Consider the following 27877-nt stretch of genomic DNA (forward strand, 5'->3'; position numbering starts at 1 on the left):
ATGCATGGGAGGGTTTTAGTCATGTGGGACATGTGTCAAACAAGTACTGGTTCTCTTGCTTCTCAGCCCTCATTGTGTGCCATGGTGCTAATGCCTGTTTCCATTTCTTTGTTTTTATGTCTTTGCAGGGGAAGACGCACCTGATACTGCTGGGGTTGTGGAGATGGTGCAGACCCAGGAGGGGTCCGAGGGCCGACCAACCACCAGTGAGGGACGTGGTGTGGTGGTGGGTGAGAACCCACAAGTGCTGCAGGTCGTGCTCTCAAGGGGTGTCTCTGGCTGCACCTCCCCTGAGCTGTACTCAGGTGTTGATTCGGATGAGACCTACGTGCCGTCACAGGTGAGTGTTCCAGGGAGGGATTCTGTTCTGTCTCAACCACCTGCACCAGGGTCAGAACCCTCAATGGGGATGTCAGTGTTGGAAGCTACGCCTTTGGTGGTTACGGATGCAGGGTCACACTCCGTGACATCTGATCCTGTTCCTGGGCCAGCAGATCAGAGGGGGAATGCAGTCCTGCAGCCTCAGGCAGTGCCGGCACAGCAAGGCGCAGTTCGCCTTGCCCCAGACAGGTGTGTTGCCCGCCGACGTGGTGGCCGTACGCCACCTGGCAATACCGCATGGGAGCAATCCATTTACGGTATGGCAACCCAACAGGCAGCATCATCCGAGATGATGGCTCAGGCCATGGATAGGGTGGCCACTTCCATTGTCCCCCCTGAAAGGCTGATGGAGCGACTAGAGCAGGCAACCGACTCCATCTGCCAGTCACACAGGGAGGACATGTTGGGGTCCAACAGGGACAGGCGGGCGGCACTGGCGACTCTGCAGGAGGCCATCTCCATTGAGTCCCAGGGCCACAGGGAAGCCCTGAGGCAGGAGCTCCTTCACCTCAGGACGACTCTTGTTGAGCTTGAGGCTTCTACACACCAAAGGACAGAACAGCAGCTGGAGCGTCTCACCCGTACGCTCTCAGCTGAGATGCAGGCAACGAGGGCGGAGGTCCGGGCATCCCGTGAGTTGTTGCATGGGGACCTCCGCACAATCATCCTCCAGAACCAGACCTACCCCACCCGCATGCTTGCAGCCATGGAGGAGCAGACTAGGGCCTTGCGTGGGCTGCCTCCCAAAGTGCAACCACCTCCCGATGCAGCTGCACAGGGTGATAATAGCAACAGCAGTGATACTCCCACAATAGGGTAGCCGTGTGGGCCATGAGTCCATAAAGGTGTTTTTTTTCCCAGGATCCACGCAGGTGGGTTCTGGTGTGCATCCTGTCCTCGGACCTCCTGGGTGGCCTCCCCAACCCCCCCCCCGGGCCCTTCAATGGCCATTTTTATTTATTTTTTATTTTTATTTTTGTTTTTATTTTTATTTCTTTTATTCCCAATTTTTTTGGGACGATTTGTTGGCTTCCGTGGTTCCTGTGGGCATACGCTGCATTGTGGCTGGGCACATGCAGGCTTGTAATGTATTTGGTTCAGATGCTTGGGTTTGAGTCACACACACCCCTCCTGCTTCCCGTTTCCATGGGCTTGCAAAGGGTGTGCCCAAGTGACAGTGAATTACACAGTGACGTTGGACTCCCATGAGCTGTGTGGGCAGTCTGTATTCAATACTGTGTATACATTCCTAGTGCATATTGCTGTTGTGTTGTACACTGCATGTTGCATTGATGTGTAACTCATCTTCTGTGTCTACCTCCCAATTTGCAGGTCCCTTCCTCATGTCTACACAAGGACCTCTAGTCTGGAGATGTGGTCCATGTTGGCAGCAGTGCACCTACAACTCTACAGGCGCCAACACTGCACAGTTGGTAGTGGTGGGAGTGCAGACATTTCCAGGTGGTGAGACTACTAATATTAAACATTAGTGATGTCAAGTTAATGGTAGTACGTGCTCAAGTTTGTTGTTGGTCCGCCATTACTGTGAGCATTTCACGTCTTGCAAGTTTCTAATAGGGACACTGTACATTGTGACAGTAGTGTCATGTTGTGGGGATTACTTTGTTTACCTGCAAATAGCATGACATGGCACGGTGTGTCGTGTGGCGGTGCTGGGGTTGGGTTGGCTGACATGGCACTGTCCTCTTGTTGCATTTTGCAATTGGGTATTAATTTGAGCTGCTTGAATGTGTAACTTCACAAAACTGCATTGGTGGTGTCAGTGTGGGTAGGGATGCACACATTGTGACACTTCCAGGTGAACAATCTCAGGCTGATATGGTTTTCACGGTTCTTTCTCCAGACATTCAGGATCAGTGTCAGGTTGAGTCATCATTGATTGTCAGATGGAATGTGCCAGGGCAGTGTGCACTCCACAGGGGTGTGATTTCTATGTGAAGTAATTAGCCACTAGCTGTGTACGGGATGCCTCCCCCCGTGCCCTTTCCCCTCCCATGCGCAGCGGCTGTGCATGTGGTTGGGGATGGGGGGGCACCACCATGTCCACGGCCAGGCCCCGGCGTGTTGCAACGTTGTGCAGGACACATGCTGCCACTATGATCCTGCACACTACTGGGGGAGCGTACAACAGCTGCCCGCCAGAACGGTCAAGGGAGCGAAAGCGTGACTTCAGCACTCCGAATGTGCGCTCCACTATGCCCCGGGTTGTAATGTGGGCAGCGTTATATCTTACCTGGGGTGGCGTGGTGGGGTTCCGAATTGGCGTCATCATGTGGGGTCTGAGAGGGTAGGCACTGTCCCCTGTGGAGGTGGTGATTGGTATCATTGGTGGGGTTGTGACCTTGCTCAGTATCTGACATGCATGCATGTGCAGTGGCATTCATACTCACCAAGCAGCCATGTATCGCCATGCCGGCCAGCTTCTAGGTCCCGGCTTAGGGTGGACATTCGGTAAATGAAGCTGTCGTGGGTTGACCCGGGATAGTTGGCATATACTGAGGTGATGATTCCCTTGGCATTACATACTACCTGCACGTTGATGGAATGCCAGTGCTTGCGGTTCCTATAGATGTGCTCAGATGCCCTGGGGGGACGTAGAGCCACATGGGTGCAGTCGATGGCACCTAGCACTTTGGGGAATCGTGCCACAGCGTAAAAATCCAGGGCGGCAGCATGCCTTTCTGCAGGGGTTCTGGGCAGGTATATGTGCCTGCGGACTGATGGGCGTGCAGTGAGGATGTTCAAGACCTGGTGTAGGCAGCGTGACTGGGTGGCCTGTGATACACCACCCACAATGGCACTTGTCCGCTGAAATGATCCAGTGGCTAAGAAGTGCAGTACATTGAGGACCTTCTCCAGCGGGCTGAGTGTTTGGGAGCACAGGGTGGGTGATGTGAGGTCATCCTCCCACTCACTCACCAGGTCCAGTATGATGTGTGGTGGAAACCTGTACCTCCCATGCACCTGGTCATCAGGCATCCCGAAAAGGCTGGTTCTGGGTGTGAATATTCTGGCCCTGACTATCCTCCTCCTCCTCCTTTGGTAGGCCACGGCCACTGCTGCTAGGAACGGTATGTTCATCCTGGGTCTGAGCTAGTTATTTTGTTAGCGCGCAAATTAATGCGTTGCGCGTGTTGTAGGCGAGCGTGTGACCCGCGCACCCCTGAAATCCAGTGCACAGTCCAATAGCGTGTGGAAATTGCCCGCACACCGGGATACAGGTGCGCTGACGTACTTGCGTGTGTAAGTGTCCGCGCACACCTGATATACACGTACATAGGCCAATCGCGTGTACGTGCACTTTTGTCCAATTACACGCGATGAGACTCTGACGTGCTGTCCAATTACACGTGATGAGACTCTGACGTGCTGTCCAATTACACGCGATGAGACTCTGACGTGCAGTCTTTCCACGTGTGCTCTATCATCACGTGCTGTGTGGGAAACACCTGTGCGGCTCATGTCACAGACGCGCTTACGCTGCGAGGGCCTTTGGTCCAATAGAATCGCGTATGCGTGCTGACGCGCTTACGCGCTAAGGGCCTTTCCTCGGTTTTCACGCTGACGTGCAGGATTTTCACGTGCCAAATTACTCCGTACCAAGCTGGCCACGCGTAAGCACACGGAAGACCATGCTCCTGCCCAGAAGGCCGAACTACTGCCCCCCAGAGCCCTGAGCACGCTCCCACCTGCCATCTGCTGCTGCCTGACTGCCTGCTGCCCACGTGCACTGCCATTTGCTGCCTGCACATCAGCCAGGGGTGCTGTTGCTGTGACCACCCCTGCTGGAACCGAAGACTCCCGACTGGAATTCCATCGCTCCACAGCCCAGCCCCAGGACCCAGTTGCCCACCCACTCCTGCCTCTGGGGTTGTCATGTCGGGGCAAACACCATCTGTGACCACTGACAACCCCCGGCCAGGGAGGCAGAGGGGCACCAGCTTCAGTGCCACCGAAGTTGGTGTCCTGGTGGAGCAAGTCCTGGGGCAGTATGATGCCCTCTTCGGAAGTTCCCGCGCCGACAAGGAAGGACGGACTCGGATCTGGACTGACATCGTGACTGCCATCAACGCGGAGGGGGTGGCAGTCCGGGACTTACAACATGTCAGGAAGCGCTGGGAGGACTTCAGGTCCAGGACCCTGAACAAGGCCCGGCGCCTCTTGAAGGCAGCGGATGCCAAGGGGCGCCGGGGCCACTTGTCGGAAGAACAGATGGGGGTCCTGGAACGCATATCCCCAGCGCTCCACGTCCAGGTCCTAGAGAAGCAGACCCGTCTGGAGTCGAGCAGTGAGTGTACATGCATCCTGATTGTGAGCAGTGCGTGTGGTGATCATTCGCCATTGTGCCGGTTGCACATCTGTTTGTATGGGGTCGAGTATGGGTGGGGGTGTACAGGGCCGTGGGGCTGACACATGCGAGGGCTGTAATGTGTGAGACATGGATGGTGCTTGTGTGTGTGGGCTTGCATGGCAAATGCAGTTGTGCGTGCACACATGTTTGGATGAATGTGTATGTAAGTAGACATGTCCGTGATGTCAGGCATGTATGTTGTTTTCGGCTGCATGTATGAGCACTGTGTACATGTGCATGTGTGTGTATTTGACAAGGGTGCAAAAGTGATGCAACATGGATGCATGTGACAGCGGTATGTGGAAGCCTGATTGGCAGATGTGACATGGATGCCCGTCTGAACAGTGCGACACTTGGCAGAGGTGTAGACATGCATGCAAGTGTGGTGGTGTGTGTACATGTGTGGTGCACTTCCTGTGTTGCATGTGATGTCTGGCTCCCCTTTGGCTGCTGATGCTGTTGTATGTGTAGGGATGGTGGTGGCAGTTGCGATATGGCTGTGGTATGGCTCATGTGTGCCAGTTGCAATGACATGTGTGTTGGGGATTGTGATGACATGTCTGAGGTTTGCCAATGCCACTCCTGTGCAACTGTCATGCGTGTATGTGTCCATTGTACAGTGCCCTGATGCCTGTGTTTTGTTTCTCCCTGTCTGCAGCGTCAACTGATGAAGAGGGCGGAGAAGGTGCTGTGGAGCACAGCGGCGGGGATCCGACCGCCAGCCGGAGACGCAAGGCCCGGCTCCCCTCCCGTGTTGTCATCTCGTCGGGGAGTGAGGAGTCCGGTGCCGCGTCCCAGGCCGCAGCTGCCGGGGGGAGGTCCAAGAGGCGGAGGTTGCAGTTGGACTCCTCGGCAGCAGAAGGGGCAGCTGGGACCCCACAGGGCCCAACGGGGGAAGATGGCACGGAGTCATCCAGGTTGGTGGAGGAGGGGGCCGCGCAAGCACCAGAGACGGGGTCTGGAGGTGGGGATCCCACTGGTGCTAGTGGTGCAGTGCAGGACCAGGGACAGGAGGTAGCACAGGCGGCCGCGCAGGTGCCTGTGTGCAATCCTGTCCCCAATCCTGTCCCTGCATCATCTTGCACCAGCAGGGATGCCTACGTCCAGACCCGTTTTCAGGCAGGGGATGAGCTGACGTCAACTGGCCTTCCTCTGCCTGCGGACGTGGCCATCCAGGTCCGGGTTGAGCCTGTCCTGGCTAGTGTGGCGTTGCGTCAACGGGCCATGCGAGGTGACCTGCAGTCTTTTCATGGAGAGACTGCAGGTCATCTCGAATGGCTCGTTGACCACGTCAGCCTGCTGGGACAGGTCACCCAGGCCGGATTCCTCCGTCTGATGGGGCTTGCTCCGACCCCCTCCTCAACTGGACCCCCTACGCGCCAGTCGTCCTCTGTGCCAGCTTCCCACCCATCAGTCACCTGGGTGCCCTGTGGAGCTGCCTCTGACGGTGCGGCCAGGCTGGTGGAGGAGGCATCCCTGCCACAGTCGGGAGTCGGAGGTCCAGCAGGGGTGGCCACATGAACAAGTGCACCCCAGCCGGCAGAGGATGTGCAGGCAGCAGGAGGCAGTGCACGGGCAGAGGCAGAGCAGCAGCAGCAGCAGCAACATGGTGGGAGACATGCAGGCTCGGGGCTTTCGACATCGGAGGGGCAGGCATCGGCCGGAGGGCAGGGGGACCCAGGACAGAGAGTGTCTTCCGTGTGGCAGCGGTTGGGCCACGCCATAGGTGCGGAGCGGCGGCGGGCGGAAGAGGCGCGGCTCACAATGGTCAGGGCGGAGAACTCCATGCGGAGGGCCCTGAGGCGGGCCGAGTGCCTCGAGGCAATCCGCAGGGGGTTGGAGGAGGACACAGCGTCGTCCCTGCGGACCCTCGGGGCCATGGAACTGGACCGCCTCCGGGACATCGAACAGGAGTTCGATGATACCCTGGGCCGGGACACCACAGAGTGAGCCGCTGGACTAGCCCGCCGCCTTTGTATATAGTTCTTTAGTTTTAGGTTTCCTTTCTTTATTATTATGATTTGGAGTCGACGGACACTGCTCCACTTTTTGTATAAAGTTGATTTTTAGGTATGTTTTTTAGTAGGTTTCCTTTGTTCAGTTGGGCTCATGGAGCCTTGGTAGTTTTTTATATGGACATGCATGTTTTTTTTTTCTCTTTCACATTGTAGTTTGTTTTCTTTCTTTAGCATTCTTTATTTTTTCAATACAATTTTGTTTGCATACTTCACTGTGTGGTATCATCTCATTGGTTTCATGCATGTCATGTTGTGTGTTTTCCCATTAAATTGCAACCATTGTGTGTGACAGACATGGGTTCATTAGCTTCATGAACATTGGGGGTGTAACATGTGATTTCCATTTCCATGTGGGTGAATGGGTTACTTGGTAGGGCTTTTTGGCTGTGGAGGCTGTCCATTATGCACATGATTGGGGATTGTGAGCACCTGGTGGAGGCTGCCCCTGCACTGCTGGGGGGTGGGGGTGCAGGGGGACATGAGTGGGGGCCTGGTGGAGGCTGCCCCTGCACTGCTGGGGGCAGGGGGTACAGGGGGACATGAGTGGGGGCCTAGTGGAGGCTGCCCCTGCACTGCTGGGGGGTGGGGGTGCAGGGGGACATGAGTGGGGGCCTGGTGGAGGCTGCCCCTGCACTGCTGGGGGGTGGGGGTGCAGGGGGACATGAGTGGGGGCCTGGTGGAGGCTGCCCATGGTGGCAGGGGGGTGGGGGTGCAGGGGGGCATGAGTGGGGGCCTGGTGGAGGCTGCCCCTGCACTGCTGGGGGGTGGGGGTGCAGGGGGACATGAGTGGGGGCCTGGTGGAGGCTGCCCCTGCACTGCTGGGGGGTGGGGGTGCAGGGGGACATGAGTGGGGGCCTGGTGGAGGCTGCCCCTGCACTGCCAGGGGGTGGGGGTGGTGGGAGACATGAGTGGGGGCCTGGTGAAGGCTGCCCCTGCACTGCTGGGGGGTGGGGGTGCAGGGGGACATGAGTGGGGGTCTGGTGGAGGCTGCCCATGGTGGCAGGGGGGTGGGGGTGGTGGGAGACATGAGTGGGGGCTTGCTGGAGGCTGCCCCTGGTGGCTGGGGGGTGGGGGTGGTGGGAGACATGAGTGGGGGCCTGGTGGAGGCTGCCCCTGTACTGCTGGGGGGTGGGGGTGCAGGGGGACATGAGTGGGGGCCTGGTGGAGGCTGCCCCTGCACTGCCGGGGGGTGGGGGTGGTGGGAGACATGAGTGGGGGCCTGGTGAAGGCTGCCCCTGCACTGCTGGGGGGTGGGGGTGCAGGGGGACATGAGTGGGGGTCTGGTGGAGGCTGCCCGTGGTGGCAGGGGGGTGGGGGTGGTGGGAGACATGAGTGGGGGCTTGCTGGAGGCTGCCCCTGGTGGCTGGGGGTGGGGGTGGTGGGAGACATGAGTGGGGGCCTGGTGGAGGCTGCCCCTGCACTGCTGGGGGGTGGGGGTGCAGGGGGACATGAGTGGGGGCCTGGTGGAGGCTGCCCCTGCACTGCTGGGGGGTGGGGGTGCAGGGGGACATGAGTGGGGGCCTGCTGGAGGCTGCCCCTGGTGGCTGGGGGGGTGGGGGTGGCGGGAGACATGAGTGGGGGCCTGGTGGAGGCTGCCCATGGTGGCAGGGGGGTGGGGGTGCAGGGGGACATGAGTGGGGGCCTGGTGGAGGATGCCCCTGCACTGCTAGGGGGTGGAGGTTCAGGGGGACATGAGTGGGGGCCTGGTGGAGGCTGCCCCTGCACTGCTGGGGGGTGGGGGTGGTGGTAGACATGCATTGTTGATCAGTAGTGCAAGGTGACATGTGGGTTGGCTGGGGGGCATGCCCATGGTGAATGGGCTGCCTGAGGGACATGGGCAGGGGTGCAGGGTAGTCCCCCGTGGTGTGGGCTGGCTGCAGGGTCCGTGGAGGTTGTGGAGCGTACACCTGGGAGGGCCCACACGGCCAATTCACGTGTGGTACTCCCCAGAACCCCTGAAATACACGTACCCTGCTGAAATCGCGTGTGTAACTTCCCGCGCACCCCTGAAATACACATACCTTGCTGGAAGCGCGTGTGTAACTTCCCGCGCACCCCTGAAATGCACGTATCCTGCTCGCACTGGGCCAATCGTGTGTGGAACTGCCCGCGCACCCCTGAAATACACGTACCCTGCTGAAATCGCATGTGTAACTTCCCGCGCACCCCTGAAATACACGTACCCTGCTCGCATGGGCCAATCGTGTGTGGAACTTCCCGCGCACCCCTGAAATACAGGTACCCTGCTCGCACTGGGCCAATCGTGTGTGGAACTTCCCGCGCAACCCTGAAATACACGTACCCTGCTCGCACTGGGCCAATCGTGTGTGGAACTTCCCGCGCACCCCTGAAATACACATACCTTGCTGGAATCGCGTGTGTAACTTCCCGCACACCCCTGAAATGCACGTACCCTGCTCGCACTGGGCCAATCGTGTGTGTAACTTCCCGCGCACCCCTGAAATACACGTACCCTGCTGGAATCGCGTGTGTAACTTCCCGCGCACCCCTGAAATACACATACCTTGCTGGAATCGCGTGTGTAACTTCCCGCGCACCCCTGAAATACAAGTACCCTGCTGAAATCGCGTGTGAGACTTCCCGCGCACCCCGGTATACATGCACACGTATTTTTTGTCAGCGGGTGTCCGTGTTTGTGGGTACCCCTTTGCACGTCATTTGTCCTGGAGGGCCACAGTATAGGACATTCATCATGGCAGTATATAGGTGCTATTTGTTGGCGCACCTTTTGGCGCACATTTCTTACAGCCGCAGAGACGCTACCGCCTGCTTTCTTGTGGCGGTCGTGTTTGTGCCTGTGCGCTGGTTTGAGCGTGCGCTTTTTTCACCTATTCTATTCCATGAATACGTGTTGTAGGCGAGCGTGTGGGCGTTCCGCGCACTTGTGCCCTGTACTTCCCCCGTGACGCCCACGTTTTGGCAAGTTGTTCCCCATTCCGAGTGTTACGCCCGTGTTCCGCCTACTTTTGTTGCGTGCGCCGCGCTATGTGCGAATTTCGCTGTGGCCTGTGCGATTTTCGCTGTGACCTGGCGCACGCTGTTAGATGGCCTGTGCGCCAACGTGCGCCGCGCACTGTTTTATCGCACATCCGCTGGTTTTCTCGCGCACGGCCTTCCATGAATCGATGTGCGCTGCTTTTGGTGCGATTTTCGCACTTGCACTGCGATTTTCGCTATTCCACTGCGATTCGCACGTTTTTGCCCACTTGCGCCACGCTAATTATTCCATGAATCGGCCTCTGAGTGTCTTTACGCTTTTATCGACACTGATGGGGTTGCCAGCAATACTCAAACAACTGTATGCCAGGCTGAGTTTCTTCAATCGTGGGGTAGAGGTCACAATCAGAGGCTCTGTTTTTCTTTGTTGAGAGCCAGGGAGTTTCCGGCCATCCAGGACTGTACAGCATCAAACATGGTATTGATAGCAATGAGTCCTGTGCATAATCCCCCGTGAGCTTGAGGTTGACCTGGGTGTTGTCAGCATAGTTGGTATAAGGGACACCCGGGTGGTGCAGAAGGCTAAGGAGAGGCCTGATGTAGATAGAAAAAGTGTGTGGGCAATACACAATCCATGGGGAACACCACAGGTTTGGCAGTGGGGGTGGAACCTTCGCTGTCAACTGCATCTCTGGACATCTGAAGGTTAGAGGTGGGCGAGCCTGGCGATATTTGGGCAAATATGAAAATGAATAAATCTGTCCCTGATGGCAGCTCGGGTGCCTGTGTGGCATGGGCAAAGTTGAAAGAAGTGCCCAAATATGAAAAAAAGAAATGCAGCCCTAGTGCCCTTTCAGAACCCCAACCGCCATCACGTCCAGATTTTTGTATTTTTCATATTTGGGCATTTCTTTGCATTTTGCCCGCACAGCGCAGGCAAAATGGAAAGAAATGCCCAAAAAAAGGAGATAGGGTGGTGAGTGGGGCCTACTTTAATCCACCGTAGTTGCTGCATACCACTCTCCTGCACCGCCCAGCCTGAGCCTCATTGTCAGTCCAGAAACAGCCTTAAAGAGAGCTGATAGGATAAAGGGACAAATTGCTCTACCATCATCCTCTTTAAGGCTGCTCCGGTGACTCCCTGTTCTGCATCCAGCCAATCGTTTGTCTGGGGGTGGGACAAGTAGTAATGGCTCAGAAGGTGGTGTGTGGGCGGGCTTGCACACACGTTTCTTTTGCCTTTTCGCAATGCAAACGTGTGTACGTTGGATACTGGGCAGCCACGGTGTGGTCTGTGGCAGGACTCTGGTGTGTGAGGGTCCCGGCCCGAAACAAGGGTCGGGCTGGAGCCCCCATTTGAGGCCGGGCCAGCCCGGGCCTCGCCAGGCGCGCCCACCTCTATGGCTGGAAGTGCATGTGGTCCAAGGGCTGTCTGTCAGAGCAGCGTTTCTTCACAAATGCTTGTCCAGCTGACAAACACATTCCCATAAATGTAATGAGAAATATTATATTACTTATAAGTGCAGGCCGTGCAAGTGTACAGACTGTAACACTCAGGCATCTCAATTCAAGAAAAAAAGTCACAACGAAAACGGGATTTGGTTTAATTTGTTCAAACTATGACTCCGGTCCAGGAGGGTAACCGTACAGTTATATGCACATGTAGGTGGAGGTTAAACCTTGATTAACAATGCGATTTATTTTCTGAAAAGGGTTCCTGGTACATCCTGTGGACCCCAATACTGAAATCAGTAGTCCACATCTGAATTTCCCTGTACGTCACTCATAGAGATTCCTTGAAGATTTGATCTAGTGAGTTCCACTACTGTAGAAAGTTGTGTCTTTGTCATTAGTATTTCTTTTCTACCCAGTTCGCTTTAAATTCACATCACAGTTTTCCTATTTCCCAGCAGCTGTAGGACCCGTTTTCGTAGACATCCTTCAACATTGTGGCAGAATTGCTTTGTAGTGCACATTTGGGCGGGATGGTGAATAGAATGGGAGAATACATGTCCAGCCACCAGCATGGGTTCTCACGAGCCAATAAAGGCTGGCATTTAAATGCAGACTCATCCATCGTAACATGACATGATTAATTAAGGAAGACACAGGTACTGTAGCAAATTTTATGCAACTAACACACCCATTTAGATCCACATTTAGATCCACATTCATGAACGTTGTCTAACTAGAAATATCACAATCTCACAGGTTTATTATGTCTCCTCCGTGTCTTCCTGACATCCATCCTGCCTACCACAAACATCATGTTCATGTTTTGCCAGTGTGTTCTGAATTTCTGGATCCACCCAGAACTTTCTACAGTTTACTACCCACGGCCTGCAAATATCTGCCTCCACTCTGCAGCTTCCTAACTTGCACTTAACTAGAATAATCTCCCCTACTATGGTCACTCTTTGATGTCAGAAGTGCTTTTAATGGCATGTCCGTAGATGCCTAAAGAGGACATGTTACAGATTTTTACACCTCTGAGACTCATTCGGTTAGTGGCAGACGGTGAAAAACACAGAGAAAAGGTCATTCTCCGGGGGACTTGTGGCCCAGTATGTGAAATCCCCCTGACTCTACAAGGAATTAAATCGGATGCTTGTGCAGAGAGTTGATCCTTACAGACTTTCCTGGAATTTTCTGTCACTTCTAAAGAGCAGGCGCTATCCGTACATATCAATTATAATGCCTGCCATCAAGTTTTTCCTTGCATCTGCCATTACTCATCTCTGCCACAGCAGGGATCCATTCATATTCACAGCATAAAGTGGTAAGCATTACAGGACTCCACGGTCTATATGAATTGCCAGTGCCAGAATCCTCTTCATCTAGCAACTCAGTTGAATCCAGAGGAGAGATACTGATCTGCATAGGCTGTGGTGGTAGGACAAGTATGTAGAGGAGCTGCTGCATGCCTGTGCAGGAAACCCCACCCCCCCTACCTCCCATATGTTGGAAGCCTGAGATTGTGCCATGTTTGACACCAGCCGCTGTGCCAATGCCACAAAGTATGTTCGAAAGAAGATACCCATTGAGACAACCCTATCAAATGTATCCACAAAAAGTACAACAATTTAAGGGAGGAATAACCTGAAGGAATATACAAAAGAGCAAAGAAAGAAGCCTGTGACGTCGGCATCTCATGATACTGGCTGAAGAGGATGTATAGAAACTAATTACAAAGTAAAGAATCAAGAGAACTGTTAAATATGAAAAAGATTACACAAGCACAAAGTGCTGCACAGAATCAACTGTTCAATAATTGTACAGATGCTGAAAGGCAAATAGACCGAGTTATCATAGAAGCTGGCTATATGTAGTGAATAGAATGCAGGCGAAGCCGCCATTGCACAGGCGGCCATACACAGCGCCCCCATCTGTGGAGCGGGCAGGAACCCTCACCTCGACATCGAAGCCTAGTCAGGAGCCCAGCTGTCCCTCTGCATCGTGGGACTCTCCCTTCTGGACCACCTTCAGCGAGCACCCTCGACAGAAGGAAATCATCAGAATCTTCGCCCCTTGCCCTTCCTGGGCATTACCCTGCACCTCTCTGTGCAGATTACCTCAGTATTTGCATGCATTTTGCCCCTGGACCGACAAGCCGACATTTCAAAAAAACAAAATGTCGGGCGCGATGCGGCCTGATAACGAGGTTCAGCTTCTGTCTTGTTGCTTAGCAACGTGTGTTTGTTGAACTTTAAAACAAACCCTTCCGCCGGCAGGGTTTAGACTCTAAGACTACTAGCTCAACCTCCCGTCAAATCATGCAAACTCCTGATAGCCAAATTGCCTATCTCTAACGGCCACACCTTAGCAATCTACCTAATATATAGGCCACCTAGACCCATTGGGACCTTTGAGGAGGATCTATCCAGCCTCTTAGCCAACAACACAAAAGATTCCTCACAAATCCTATTACTAGGCAATTTGAATCTAGGATTCAATCTAGGATTCAATGACCCTGATGACAAACCAGCCCAATCTATAGCCACTATGCTAGCGGAACATGGCCTAACCCAAAAAGTTCTCACCCCAACCCACAACAAAAGAACGACTCTGGACTGGGTCGTGACCTTGAACTGTGACACCACCATCACCAAAATCACGCCTCAACACTGGACAGACCACTACCTTATTGACTTTACATTAACTCTCAATAAACAAATCACTAATGAGAAAATTATGGCCCTAGAGCCAAAAAATATATAACCCCAGAAAATCTCTTGCCAGTGCTAATACCAACTATCAATGCTCTTCCCAATAACCTGCATCCTGAGCTCCTGGTGGAAAGCTATAACAATGCTATGAAGAAAGCACTAGATACTATTGCCCCTATAAAACTTCAAAAAAGTAAACAACAAGCACACCTAAATGCCTGGTTGACCCCCCATTTAAAAGAATTAAGAATGCAAAAAAGGAAACTAGAATCTAAATGGCTCCACACCCCATCTGAAGAAAACAAATTGAAACTGAAACTTTTTGCAAATAATTACAAAAAAGAAATCCTACTCACCAAAAAAAAATCTTTAATGAAAGAATATGCAATGCAAGTTCCAACAGCAGGGAACTATTTGCTATCCTAAGGGAACTGGAATCCCCCGTACCCTCACCTGACAACATAGCCAAAGACAGACAATGCTGCACTAGCATCCAAAATGCTTTAACAAATAAAATTAAAACACTCCAAACCAAAACATCCTTAAAAAAGGACTCTCTAACTCCCAAGGAGACACCACTCATCTCCAGCCTTACAACAACTAACCCACCGGGCCCTGACCCATTCAAATTTGCCAACATCTCCACTCTGGAAACGGAGAGGATTATCCCATCCCTCAAACCGTCCAACTGCAAGGGCGACAGTTGCCAAGCCCAGATAATTAAGGATTCTGCAAGGGACTTAGCCCCCTTTTTAACCAAACTGATTAATGCATCCTTCTCCTCTAATACCATCCCAAACAACCTAAAAGAGTCTTGGGTTCTACCCCTCCTCAAGAAGCAAACCTTAGACCCTGCTATTCCTACTAACTACAGGCCTATCACCATGGTACCATTCCTTCTCAAGATAATAGACAGAATAGCATACCTACAAAGCATACCTACAAATCCAGCACTATTCTGAATCTAACCAACTCCTAGGTGCTTGCCTATCAGGATTCAGACCGCAGCATGGTACAGGGACAGCCTTAATCAATCTCAAAGTACATACTGACGAGCTCAATGACAAGGGAAACACTGCCATGCTACTCCTCCTCGATCTGTCAGCGGCCTTTGATCTGGTGGATCACACAGTCCTGTGCAAACACCTGCCCACTTTTCAAACGAGGCTATAGCCTGGATCCAATCATTCTTGGACAACTGCACAATGAGAGTATTTTCCACATTGGCACAAGTAGACCCTATCAAAATAGCTTGCGGTTTACCTCAAGGCTCGTGCGTCTCGCCAACCCTGTACAATATCTTTACCAAGCCCCTATTTGATAAGTTGGATAGACTGGGTGTCACTTAGACTAATTAAACAGATGACACGCAGATCCTCATTCCCCTTTTAGGCAACTTCGACTCAGATATGGTCTTGGTAAACAAAATATATCTCATCATTCAGGCATGGATGGCTACACATGGCCTATGCCTAAATGATGATAAAACTGAAATCCTGCTCCTCGGATCCGCTGCCAACCTTAAAAAAACGTAGTCCCAACTACTCAGCATTTAATATTGATGGCAATATAATAACAGTTGCCAAAGCAGTAAAGACGCTAGGTTTTCACCTTGACTCGACCCTAACAATAACTCCCTAGCATCCTCTACGGCCTACACGTGCAAGCTCATTAGAGCAAGTAGAGTTTTCCTTACCCAAGCCAGTTGCATCATCATCGCAAATGCCCTAATACTTTCCAAACTTGACTATTGCAATGCCTTGTATTTGGGAGCCAACAAATATATCATTGACAAAATGCAAACATTGCAAAACAATGCACTTAGAACTGCCCTCAACTTACCTTCTAGAGATCACATTTCTAACAAAAGAAGAGAACACAAGTGGCTTAAAATCTGCAACAGAATCTCACTCAAAACAGCATCACTTACCTTTAAATGTCTCAACAACGCAGCCCTCCTTACCTGGCAGCAAGAATAATGAGAAAATCATTGACTCGCCCCACCAGAATTGCCAACTCCTACTCCCTACAGATACCTAAATTTAAACTGAAAATAACAGGCGGCAGCAGCTTCCCAGTTAAGGCAGCCCCATACTGGAATGCTTTCCCACTTGACCACTTGACATTAAAACAGACCAATCCTACTATAGCTTTAGACAGAATATTCTTACATGGCTACACTCTAATGACCCTCAAGACTAACCATGTCTCAATTAACACCTATAGATCTTACTCTATCTGATTGTATATATGTACATTCTTTAACGGATTTCTCGAGATGCAATGCTTCATACTTATACTGTGCTGCCTTACCTTGTAACTAAGCTTTTAAGTATTCATGCCTTTCTGCTTTCTGTTGCGCCCAGTTACCTTTGGGTTTGGCGTGCCATACAAAATCAATAAACAAACAAACAAACAAACATAGGAGCTGGACATCAGTATAGTAAAACAGGACCCATGAAGAGGAAAGGCAAAATAGTGTCTTAGCAAGAATAAGCTGAATCGTGGAGCCGCATGGCAAGGTTGTTTGGCTTGGAGTCAAGACAGAAGCAGCCAAGGTCTACTATCTATTCTAGAAAGGAGTGAACATCCAAGGATGAATGATCTCTTGTTGAGGTGTAAAGAAAGAACACCAAGAGTGCCAAGTTTAATTCATTTAAGACATTTAAAAACCTGCAAAATGGACCAAATCATGGTTCCCTGTCACGTGAGCCAAGGATGAAAATAGAGTTTGAACCTAGAGTCCTACAACACGATAGCGAGTGCCCTCCTGTGTATTCTCAAAGACAAGGATACTCTGCAAGGCTAAGTTCAAAGACAAGCTTGGGTGATGAGAGAGGTTGGGCTAATTGGGTACGGAGGTAGAGTTAGGCCCCATCTCCTTGCATCTGGGTCTGGGCTTACATGCTGCTAAGTGAACCAAATTTCATGACAAGCCTGCCAACCAATGGTGGTGGTCCATATAACAAAGGGCCTTATAGTTAGAAAACCAATGAGAAACTGTGTATCTAATGTTTCAGAAGATGACATGCTTTAGAGGTAGGCAAATGTTGTCCACCTGACAGTGGGCATCCAATTACAATGCTAGTTCCTATAGATAATAGACTTAGATGGTCCCCTTAATCCAATACCGATCCACAGTAGGTTTTTCATTATTTACCACGTAGTAGGAAGTCACCTCTAACATATTTTTTATATATAAACATGTTCTTATGAAAAGATTGCTGAGAGAAATCGAGCATAAATCTGTTGATGTTTGTTGCAACTCCCTGTTTTAGATAATTGTTAATAAAACAGTACTTTGCCATCTTCCTGAGTTGGTTCCGTTATTTGTACTCATAGTTATTCTGTGTGAATCCATTCATTGCATGCACATTCCTAAAGGGCCGTAAACTCGTGTATTCTGATGCAATCCATATGTGTGTCTCTCTCTCTTTCTGATAAGCATTTTTAATTAACCATGAAGGTAGTAATCTAACATACTTTAAAAAAAAATGGATTCTTTAAATACCAGAGAATCTGGTAGAAAGAGCCTGACAACTACTGCCAAATGGAAAACAAAATAAGTTCCCAAGTTGGGAACTTACGTCCCTTGCACACTTTCTAGTATCTGGAATACCAGACCAACTGTTAGATTGATAATATATATCTTATTGAATTTAAGGAAATCTGTAGTTTATAGTAGCTTCAAAAAGACAAATTGTTAATGCAAAAAAGGACATTCAATCAAATAAGGTCACAAGAACCAATCTTCATTTTTATTCTTGATGTTGAAGCTGTGGAAGGCCCAACGCGTTTCGAGTGGTACAACACTCTTCAGCAGGGGCAAAACAATATTTCTAGGGAAAGATATATACAATATTTACATAAGAATTTTGCTTAATTCCAAAAAGTTGTCAAAACATTTTATGACTCAATTGAAATCAAGATCTGTAGTACAGAAATCTGAACCTTGAGGAGATTGCGTATATGTCAAAGCATATATATAGTTAAGTGCACAGATCCTGTCACCCATTCTTGTATCTTAAAAATTAAAGTAGGGGTAGAATTGTATGTGTTACCATTATTAAATGATAGTGGGTTTACTAAGTAATTGTTGTATGATCTGAGATCTCAAAGGAGAAGAAATGCCAATAAAAAATCCTAACCTTGTGCTTTTATGGTAAAAGTTCTTCAAGAGAACGATGAGAATGTGGGACGGAGATCCCAGGCATTCATGCAAACAGAACTAAAAGCCTTATCTGTAGAAAGAAAAATAGACATAGAGGACGTCTATTAAGTTAGTTGTTTGTAAAAAATATCGGAGAAAGGGTTATAAGTGAAGGGTCACTTACAGCAGATAACAGTTATCCAGGTTAAGGTCCTAACCGGAATGAATATCCCATGCTAGGAGGTAGTGGTGGTATTTTGCAAAAAGAGGAGTCTAGAAGGTACTCAGAGCTAGATCACTAGGTTTAAAAAAAGAAAAAAAAGAGAGAGAGAAGAAAAAATTAGAAAGAAGAAGCAGAGTAACAATGAATGGATTGTATAAGGGTTCTGAGGCACCCTGAACCAGGCTAGTTAAGATGTAGCACTTACCAAATGCTGGACAGCGTTGCAAAGAGGAGACCGGAGACTAGAGGGTTACCCGACTCCATTTGCAGCGCCGCCGCTGTTTTTATGCTCAAAAGAAGGCGTGACGTTATCACGCGCATGCGCGTGATACTTCATAGTTGTCACCGAGTTGGAAGTATGAATAAAACTTAACTAGAAGAAACCCTATCTAGGTCTCATGATGATGCATGCTGATGGAGAAAGAAGGGTCTAAACACGGACCCTATTTAAAAAAGAAGTGTTGATAAAATACCGCGGTGCGTTTACATTGTGACGTCATCACGTTTGCGCGTACATGACGCCATATGTAAACAAACCGGGTCTGTGGTAATGGGGGCCACTGACCGAGAAATGAGTAAGGAGAGGTATCAATAAAGCATAACATGCGCAGGAACAATAAATTTGCATGGATAACTGTCCATGAATTAGAGAATCCCTGGCTTCAGGAGCAGAGTCCGTGAGTCTGTAAACAAGGACTAGAAAGATGTAATCTTGCTTAAACTGAAATAGGTGACAGATAACTATGTGACAAACGCACCGCACATGCAGTCCGAGTCACATCAAAATAATCCGGGCTCAAGTGTAAATGGGCAAAACTCTAAAATGTAAAGAAGCTATACATATGGCTTAGCAAGGTATTGTACATGTATGGCAGGACCACACGAAACAATGATGGATTCTAAATAAAAAGTCATATCAGCCCTAATTGTAAAGGCCAAGGTCTAATGAGTATATCAGTGTTTAGTCAAGAAGTGTCTCGGACTTGGCCTAGTCAAAAAAATATATGATCAAAGGTCATAAAATAGAAAGAGATGGTAATGGTCATGACAAAGGTTGTCCTGATATTAACAATAGATGTTACTGGTTATATAATTCCTTGGTATGCAGCTCTCCAACCGAACAATGTCACTCTGCCCACAGACATGGTTCACAGTCTGCTGATAACTTACGGTCATTTCGACTTATACATCTCTAAAATAAGAAATATCCATCTGTCCATAAATATGGTTCACAATCTAATAGTTAGGTAATTGTCTTCCTAACTAGTACCACTTAAAAGTGAACATGTCCAATATATTTAAATGAGCTAATAGTGACATCGCCAGAGCTATTCTGCTATCACGCCTGGACTACGGAAATGCGCTGTTATTGGGAGCGTCAAAAAGGGAGCTAGCTAAATGCCAGGTCATGCAAAATGATGCCGTCCGCATCATTAAAAGGAAGAAACAAAAGGACCATATATCAGACAATAGGAGGGACTTACACTGGCTCAGAATCGAGGATAGAGTCAATTTAAAGCGCTAACGATTGTCCATCGATGCCTATTTGGAAAGGCACCTGCCTACTTCAAGAAGCACTTCTCCTGGTATGCCCCACGTAGAGGCCTAAGATCTGCTGATACTGGCCTCCTAAACATCCCAGAAGCCAAACGGGCATCAGGAAGGGGCAAATCCTTTCCCGTCAAAGCATCTAAATACTGGAATGAGCTCCCCAGGCAACTAAGACAACAAGAAAATTACGCTACTTTCAGGAAAGCGCTGAAAACTAGTCTTTTCCAATAATTTACCGCAGCGAGTTATCGAGAGACATAAATTGCAAAGGACCAAAACTGCGCTTCACCGCGCCCTGATGCCTGCCGGCTTTCGGCGCGTAACAAGCATAAAGTAAAGTAAAGTAAAGAAGGAAAGAGAGAGTTTGTTTTAGGTTTTTCAGATAAATGGACCTAAGTAGTAGTCTTCATTCAGGCCAAGAGGTATCATTGCATCCAGTCCATGTATCCAGTAAAGTTCCTTTTGTGACAATAATTTTGGTAAGTCACTACCTCGTTGGAGCAGGTGTAACACTTCCAGTATTGCAAATCTCATCTGTGAGATATTATGCTTATTTTCTCTAAAATGCCAGAATACAGGCAATTTGACATTTTTAGTTCTAATCTGCGACTTATGTTCGGTCCATCTTTCCTTAGCTTTTCTACTGGTTTTTCCCACGTAATATTTCCCACATGGGCATCTGATGGTATAGATGCCATTTTTGGAGTCACAAGTTGCAAAACATTTTAGGGGGATCTTTTTACCATTGTTCGGGTGCCTAATTTGATTGCCTTTTATAATGCTCGAGCAATGCTGACAATTTAGGCATGGAAAAGAACCATATTTTAATTTCGTCAGTGTTCTTTGGGTGGATTTCTTGGGTCTTTCTGCTTTGATTAGCGTGTCTCTGAAATTCCATCCTCTTGTATACGCTAACATTGGGGGTGCTGGAAAAAGGCGATTAAGATTCGGATCCGATTTAATCAGATCCCAGTTCTTTGTGATAATCTTTTTGACTTGGAAACTCTGTGCAGAGTACTTCAATGTAAAATGAGGTTAGATTTGGTTTGTGTAGGTTGTTTGTTGAGTAATAGATCGCGAGGATGTGATTCCGTCCTGGAAATGGCTTGTGCCGCCACTTCTTCCGGGAATCCTCTTTCTAAAAATCTTGATCGCATGGTCTCAAATTCTGTCTGGAGCCTTTGTGCGTTGGAAGTGATCTGTTTAGCACATAGGAGTTGGCTGTACGGTAGATTTTCTTTCAAATGTCTCGGGTGGAAGCTGTTAAAGTGTAGGGAGCTATTAACGTCAGTTGGTTTTCTGTACATCGATGTTATTAATTCCATGTTTTTTCCATTCCACTGTTACATCCAGAAAGTTAACCTGTGGTGTCCCAATTTACATAGTAAATTTGATCCGTGGATTGCACTGGTTTATATATTGCCAAAACTCAGTCAATTCTTGTTCTGTACCATTCCAAATGCCAAAGATATCATCAATGTATATTAGCCAGCAGTGTATTCTGTTTTTCCAATGTGGGTGATCCAGAACATGGGTTTTCTCGAAATGGAAGATAAAGATATTTGCGTAGGAGGGGGCTACAGACAAGCCCATAGAGGTTCCTGAGATCTGTAAATATTACTTGTCTTTGAATCTGAACTAGTTGTTATAGAGTATCAAATTGATGAGTTCAATAGCAAAGTTTTTTTGGATCTGAATCTCGTCATGTCTTAGAAGGAACCATTCTAAGGCAGCTATGCCTTCTTCATGGGGAATTGAAGTGTATAGACTACTAACATCCATGGAGAATATTAGGGGATCGGCAAAATTGATCTGCAAGTTATTGATTCTCTGAAGAAAGTGTGTAGTATCTTTCAAGTATGTTGGTATTTTTTGTACCAAAGGTTGAGCGCAGTATCCAGGTAGACAGCCAGGGGTTGGAATATACTGTCAGTGCCAGCAACAATCGGTCTAAATGGAGGGTCTTTTGAATTTTTATGAATTCTAGGTAATCCATAAAACACTGGGATTATTGGATTTGTTTTGATCAAGAATGCTTCCATTTTGCCTGAAATCCAATCCATTGTGCTAGCTTTCTCAACTGTCTGTTTGATGGTAGTACTGATGTTGTTTGTAGGGTCATTGTCCAACGGTAAATAAGTCTGTCTATCGTCCAGTAATTTGAGACAACCCGCATTGTATAGATTTGTATCCATAAGTATTGGGGCTCCCCCTTTGTCAGCTTGTTTAATCGTAAGGGAAGTGTCGTCAGCAAGATCCTTGATTATTTTAAGCTGGTGTCTCCGAATGTTTTGTTGAGTAGAGGTCTCATATTTAATCTTCCTCAGTTCACGAGTGGTTTTAGTTTTGAATAGGTTGATGAGTGGATTATTAATTTGCAGATGGAAAGTGCTCTGGTTCTTCATCCTTAGAAAATCATGTTATTTGGCAGGAGTTATTTGTCCCAAATTATCAAAGAAAATCCTAAATTCCATTTTCCGTATTAGTTTGAAAAGGTTGACTTCATCTTCAAACAAGTTGGTTGAATTCGTAGGAATAAATGATATCCCGAGACTAAGTGTGTCGATTTGAGCTTTAGAAAGTTGTCTGGAGGAAATATTTATGATTAATGGTGAATCTATTTGTTTTTTTGGCGTGGTTTTCTTTTTCCCTCTTCTGGTCGGAGGTCTCCTAAAAAAGGCTGTGCATGAGTTGGAGGAATGGATGTGTCTATTATCCTCGGAGTTGGTATAGCATTGCCTATCACTGTAGGGGTAGTGGTGGGATTCGCTAGGCTTGTATTGGGTTGTTCTTCTTGTTCCCCACTTGTGATGTCACTGCTATCAGTATTGTTATCGGGAGATGGTTTCTTAGGGACTCCAGATGGTCGAGGTCTTGGTTTGTAATTACTGTAGTATTCTTGCCAAGTGTAAACTATTTCTCTGGCATAGTCTATTTGCGAATCTTCCACTGCTCAATATCGCGTTTATAGCTGTCTAACTTGCTATTGGTATCATCTAAGATTGTCTGAAGTTCAGATGCAGTTTTAAGTTTCAGGAGTTGCGTAGAAACTTCTTCGATCTCTTGGTTGACCTAAAATCCTAAGGCGTCAAGGTTGCTTTTCTCTCCTCTGCACCTCATACTTGTTCTACCTATTTTTCCAAATGCTTTAAATCTAACCTTATTCCTACACACTTCAAATTTTCTCTACTAGGGTGTGCCGTAGTTGTCCTATTTTCCTTCATTCAACTACTGACACATGGCTCAAGGTCGCACCACTACATTTTCCTAAATGCTTGCATGATTCTCTGTCAGGCAAGAGAATCTTGAAGGACTCCAGGTTCCTTCCCCAGTAGCCACTTCATTCGGTGAATCTGAATGGGTCTCTCCTGAGCATCATTGTGCACACAGGTGAGATAAGTAATTGTGGTCCCCAAGGGATCCCTGCAGACTGCTCCTGCTTTTTAGCAGTTCATAAAACATCTGGCACAATCTGAAGGGATCTAGCCTCTGCAAAGCGATCAGGATTTCCCGCATGTGGTAGTTAAGCCCAAAGATGGTCAGGAAGTGTGTTTTCTCACTGGTTTCTTCGTGCAAGGAAATCTATAACCGATGTGGCAGACACCAAAAGGAAGCACAGGATTCTTTTCAGTCTCTTTTTTCTGTGTCTGCCCATCCCCTGAACAAGCTTGCAGGTGCCACCGAGATATACAAAGAATGAAACCCAGATTACCCTTAAAATCTGATGACAAACTCCCTGTGCAAACAGAGCAACACAGACAAGTGTACTTATTTCGAGGCAAGGCATCTGGCAAACAAAACTGAGTTCACTGTTTACGCACTAACATAGGAAATAGCATAATCTTAAAACCTCTGGCTACTAACATGCAACAACAATGCACTTATTTGCAAATGTACAGGGGAGATCTGAATTTCTTGCTAGATTTTAAATAGGAAGTATTTAAGATCCCAGTTTTGAGATTGGGAAAAGGAGTATCCTTCCTCTTCTGCCAACAATTGCCCACGCCCCTTTGCTTAATTATTTTAAGGTGGACAAGGAAAGTACAATGGGCCCAAGTTATTGTTAAGGTGAACTTGAAGGCAAACTCAGATAAAATGAATTAGTTTTGTAATGTTTGAAACATATCAGGTAAAGAGGGTGTAGCTTGGTGATGCACCTCATGTATTTTGATGATGCTGATATGCACTTCTAGATCTTTCATAAAGATAGGACATTTGAGAGTGGATATTCCTAGATAAGAGGTGGTCATCCTATCAATTGATCTATCTAAAATGTAAATTGGTAAAGTCTATTATTGTGGCCAGTGGTTAGGAGTGCTCTGATCCATTGGCGGTTCGGCTAAGGACATTGTGACATGCAAGTCAAATTCTAATGTCGGGGCAGAGGTCATATTTAGTCATCATCATGCTGTAGGTTAACATTAGCTTTTAAGTCCTCAGGATTGTGGGGGTTTGCTACTCAAATGGTTGCACGGAATGTAAATTGTTTGTATGTGATGGGAGGGCGCAGAGTGGGGAGAGTAGTATTATTCATTGGTAAGGAGGACCAGAGAAGCAGGAGGGGAAAGTGGGTGAGGTTCAGTGGCACAGTTGCACAATATGAACATTTCCAATTATACAGGTGATGGTGGTGGTTCTCAAGATTTCAAATGGTGTTCATAATTACATGACCTGCATGAGGTACTTGCTCTCCATCCTCTCTGTCTTATTTCTGTTTAGATAGGACACACATTGCCACTTGAGAATATAGGGACTGTAAAGTGTCAACACCCAAATTAGGTAGTGTTAGTGCTATGTGCATTTTAAGGAAGTCGCTAACACGTACACAACACTGACCATCATTGTTTTAAATGGCACACAAAGGAACCAAAGCTGAAGTCACGTGTTGATAAAAACATTGCTGTGTAAATGTACTCAATTCTAAATGTGCATACACGTGTAAGAGGCAAAGCTACACAAGTATAAATGTCATCATGTTCAAGCCGTTCAATATTAGGCACCGATAACGGCTTAAGCATTTAATAGTAATTTGCTGCTTTTCGAGATATACCTTTTAAGAGACATTTAAGTAATGACTGCACACATATTGCTAGTGTGCATGCTTTTGAAAGTTAAATGGTGCCTAACTTCACGTTACAGCCTCTACACGACTTCAACCCTTAAATGGCTCTTCCAATCATATCCAAAGCCCCCCTTTGCTTGCCTAAACAAGGGACTAGGATACTGTTAAACATACACAGATGATTGGAACTGTATTGTGCAGCTGTCCATCTTCTGAAAAGATTGTGGATCTAAAGATAAGGCAAATATTAAATGCACCAATAGAAACAATAGGCAAAGTAGAAGGCAGAGTCTCAGCCAGAGAGTGGGGTGCTCTACGGAACAAATGCAGCTGAGAGGCCAGAATAAGGAATGGGTGTCTATACCACTTGAAAGTTCATGGCATGGAATACAAAAATCTGTTTTAAACGTGATTGGCCAAAGCACCTTGAAATACTGATAGCTGTTCATTCTAGAATGTATAAAGCCACTTCTAATTTGATCATGAATTTCTGATGACAATACAGTTAATGATTGCTATTATGTTTGGAATGAATTATGTAAAATCAAATAAAAGGAATGATTAAAGTCTGGTACATCAGATAGTCCTGTTTAGAAGAAAATTATATGATGTGATATGATATAATGTGATAATACATGTATAATGCGCCTGTACACACACATGGCAGTCAGATCACTTTCAAATTAACAACTGTTATTAAATATGTTGTTACACAAACATAGCTCACAGGCCGAGGTACCTAAATCTATTTTTGAAGCCCTGACAAGACACAGAAATTAACTCTTTCAAATGAAACCTTCCATAGTTCCACAGAGAAGGTAGCAGAGATTCTTAGGAGGCAGATGAGGATCTCGCAGGGGGTTGGTGGCAGTGAACTATGTCAGTTGGTTTTCTTGGTCGAGCCTGACAGACTTTTTAAGAAGAACTATTTGTTAATCTACCATCCAGGGAGGAACCATTGGGTAAGTAAATGTAAACTTGGGGAACCGATTAATTTGGGGGAAATAGCTTTAAGCCATACATATATCCCCATTCCTGTGTATTGCACAATAGCTGTGTTTAGATGGCAACCAGATGCAAATGTGGCTGCAGCAACTACACATGTTGCAATAGCTGACAACCTTAACAAACTGGTTCCAAACTCAAGAAGATTAATAACTATTGAGAAGACACATTCTTAATGTCATAAATTGCATGCTACAGCTAATAGTTCAACATTGAGCTGTGATAAAGCATCCTCCAGGGTAATTTGAAGAAATAGGGAATATTTAAATCCAGATATTTAAGGTCATGTTATGAACATGCCGAGCCAAACATGAGGATATATATAACTGGTATGCAGACAAACTGGGGCCATTACAAGATGCGTATCCACAAGTTACATCTGAAGAAATGCAACAGTCCATGGCTATGGTGATGCCCTCAGATGTAATCCTCCTAAGGGAAATGCATTAGTTGGGCTTTGGAATGCAGTTGGGTTGTCCTACATCAATGGCATACTCAGTTCTTTGCTGACCCACCTATAGCTTGAATTCCGATCCAAGCACTCTACTTAGACAGCTCTCATCCATGACACTAATTCCTTTACCAATCCCCACCATTCTCATTGCTCCTCCAGTTTCATGCTTCTAGAACGTTTTGCAGGATTTGAAACTGTGGATCATCCCTCCAACCTTCAAATTCTTTTCCTCTGTAGCTTCAAGAGCACTGCACTCAACTAAATGCCCACCTTTATCTCTGACCTTTCCTCTTCCATCGCATGGCACCATGGCACTCAAACACCTCCTCCAGATGCCTCATCATGTGAGTGTTCTTCAAGAATCAGTCCTAGGATGACAGCTCTTCACAATATACAACTCACCCCTTTAACTATCACCTTTTTGCTGATGATACTGTAATCATGTTATCATTTCCTTCTTTCACCCCTGCAATCTCTGAGCACATAACCAACTGCCTAACAACCGCCCACAACTGATGGCTCATCGCTGCCTCCTATTTATTTCCTAAAGACAGAATTGATCGGTCCCCTTCCTCAAATACCAACCCCACTGTCCCCTCAAACATCTCCCTGACCTCCTTCCCCCACCCCATGGCTCACAACCATTGTGTAAAGAAATATTTTCTATGCCATAATTCTCTGCAGTCAGCCATTCAGCCATCCCAAAAAAATAAATACACTTTTGTGCAAGGAAGAGACATCTGGGCAGCTGGGGGGGAGTACATTAATTTAGTCATTGCTTCTTACAGCTGAAAAAGGAAATGTCTCAACTGTATACTGCATACATCACAGCTTTATACAGAGCAACAGATTATTCAATGATTTTATGCTAATATGAACCTTATATTTTAATAGGCTTTGATTGGCCGTTTTATGCAAAGGTCAAACATCACTGAACCAGAAGATATATGTTGTAAACTTAAAGGTTTTGTCACTAACACACCTTTTCAGTCTTCAAGTACTGTCTGTTCAAGGCCATCTCACCCTGCTTATCTAATTGTGACTGTGTTCCAGTATTGTTTCATGAGTCACACCATTGGAAATCACACAATCTACTATTACATGCTGCCAAATTGTCTGCACCTGTCTTCAGTTGCTCTTAGTCAAACTTGGCTGGGGTGCAGCCATGTATCTGGGGTTTTCAAACTCAGTGCTTCTGTGATTCTCAACATTTGTAAACACCTCTCAGACTTAAGGCCTTTATTCATTTGCAAGACAAACTGTGGAGTCCATTTTAAGATAACGGATGTCTGCTGCAGTCACATTTCTGTTGCCAGCGAACTATTTTCCCTACATTTATTTGAGCACCACCAGTTTTCTGATGTGTAATGTCTTTTGAGTGTGAGTAACATCCTCCATATCTTAATATAGTGGTGCTTAATGTCTGTGTTATTCTCTAACAATGTTATAATAAATATATTGTTCCCTTGTCTCTTATACAACAATATAATGTCATCAGTGAAATACATGACATCACCTGTGTCATCCTTGGTCCACA

The sequence above is a fragment of the Ambystoma mexicanum genome, chromosome 3q (genome assembly GCF_040938575.1).
Source record: "Ambystoma mexicanum isolate Mex_15411 chromosome 3q, UKY_AmexF1_1, whole genome shotgun sequence".
NCBI classification, from domain to species: domain Eukaryota; kingdom Metazoa; phylum Chordata; class Amphibia; order Caudata; family Ambystomatidae; genus Ambystoma; species Ambystoma mexicanum.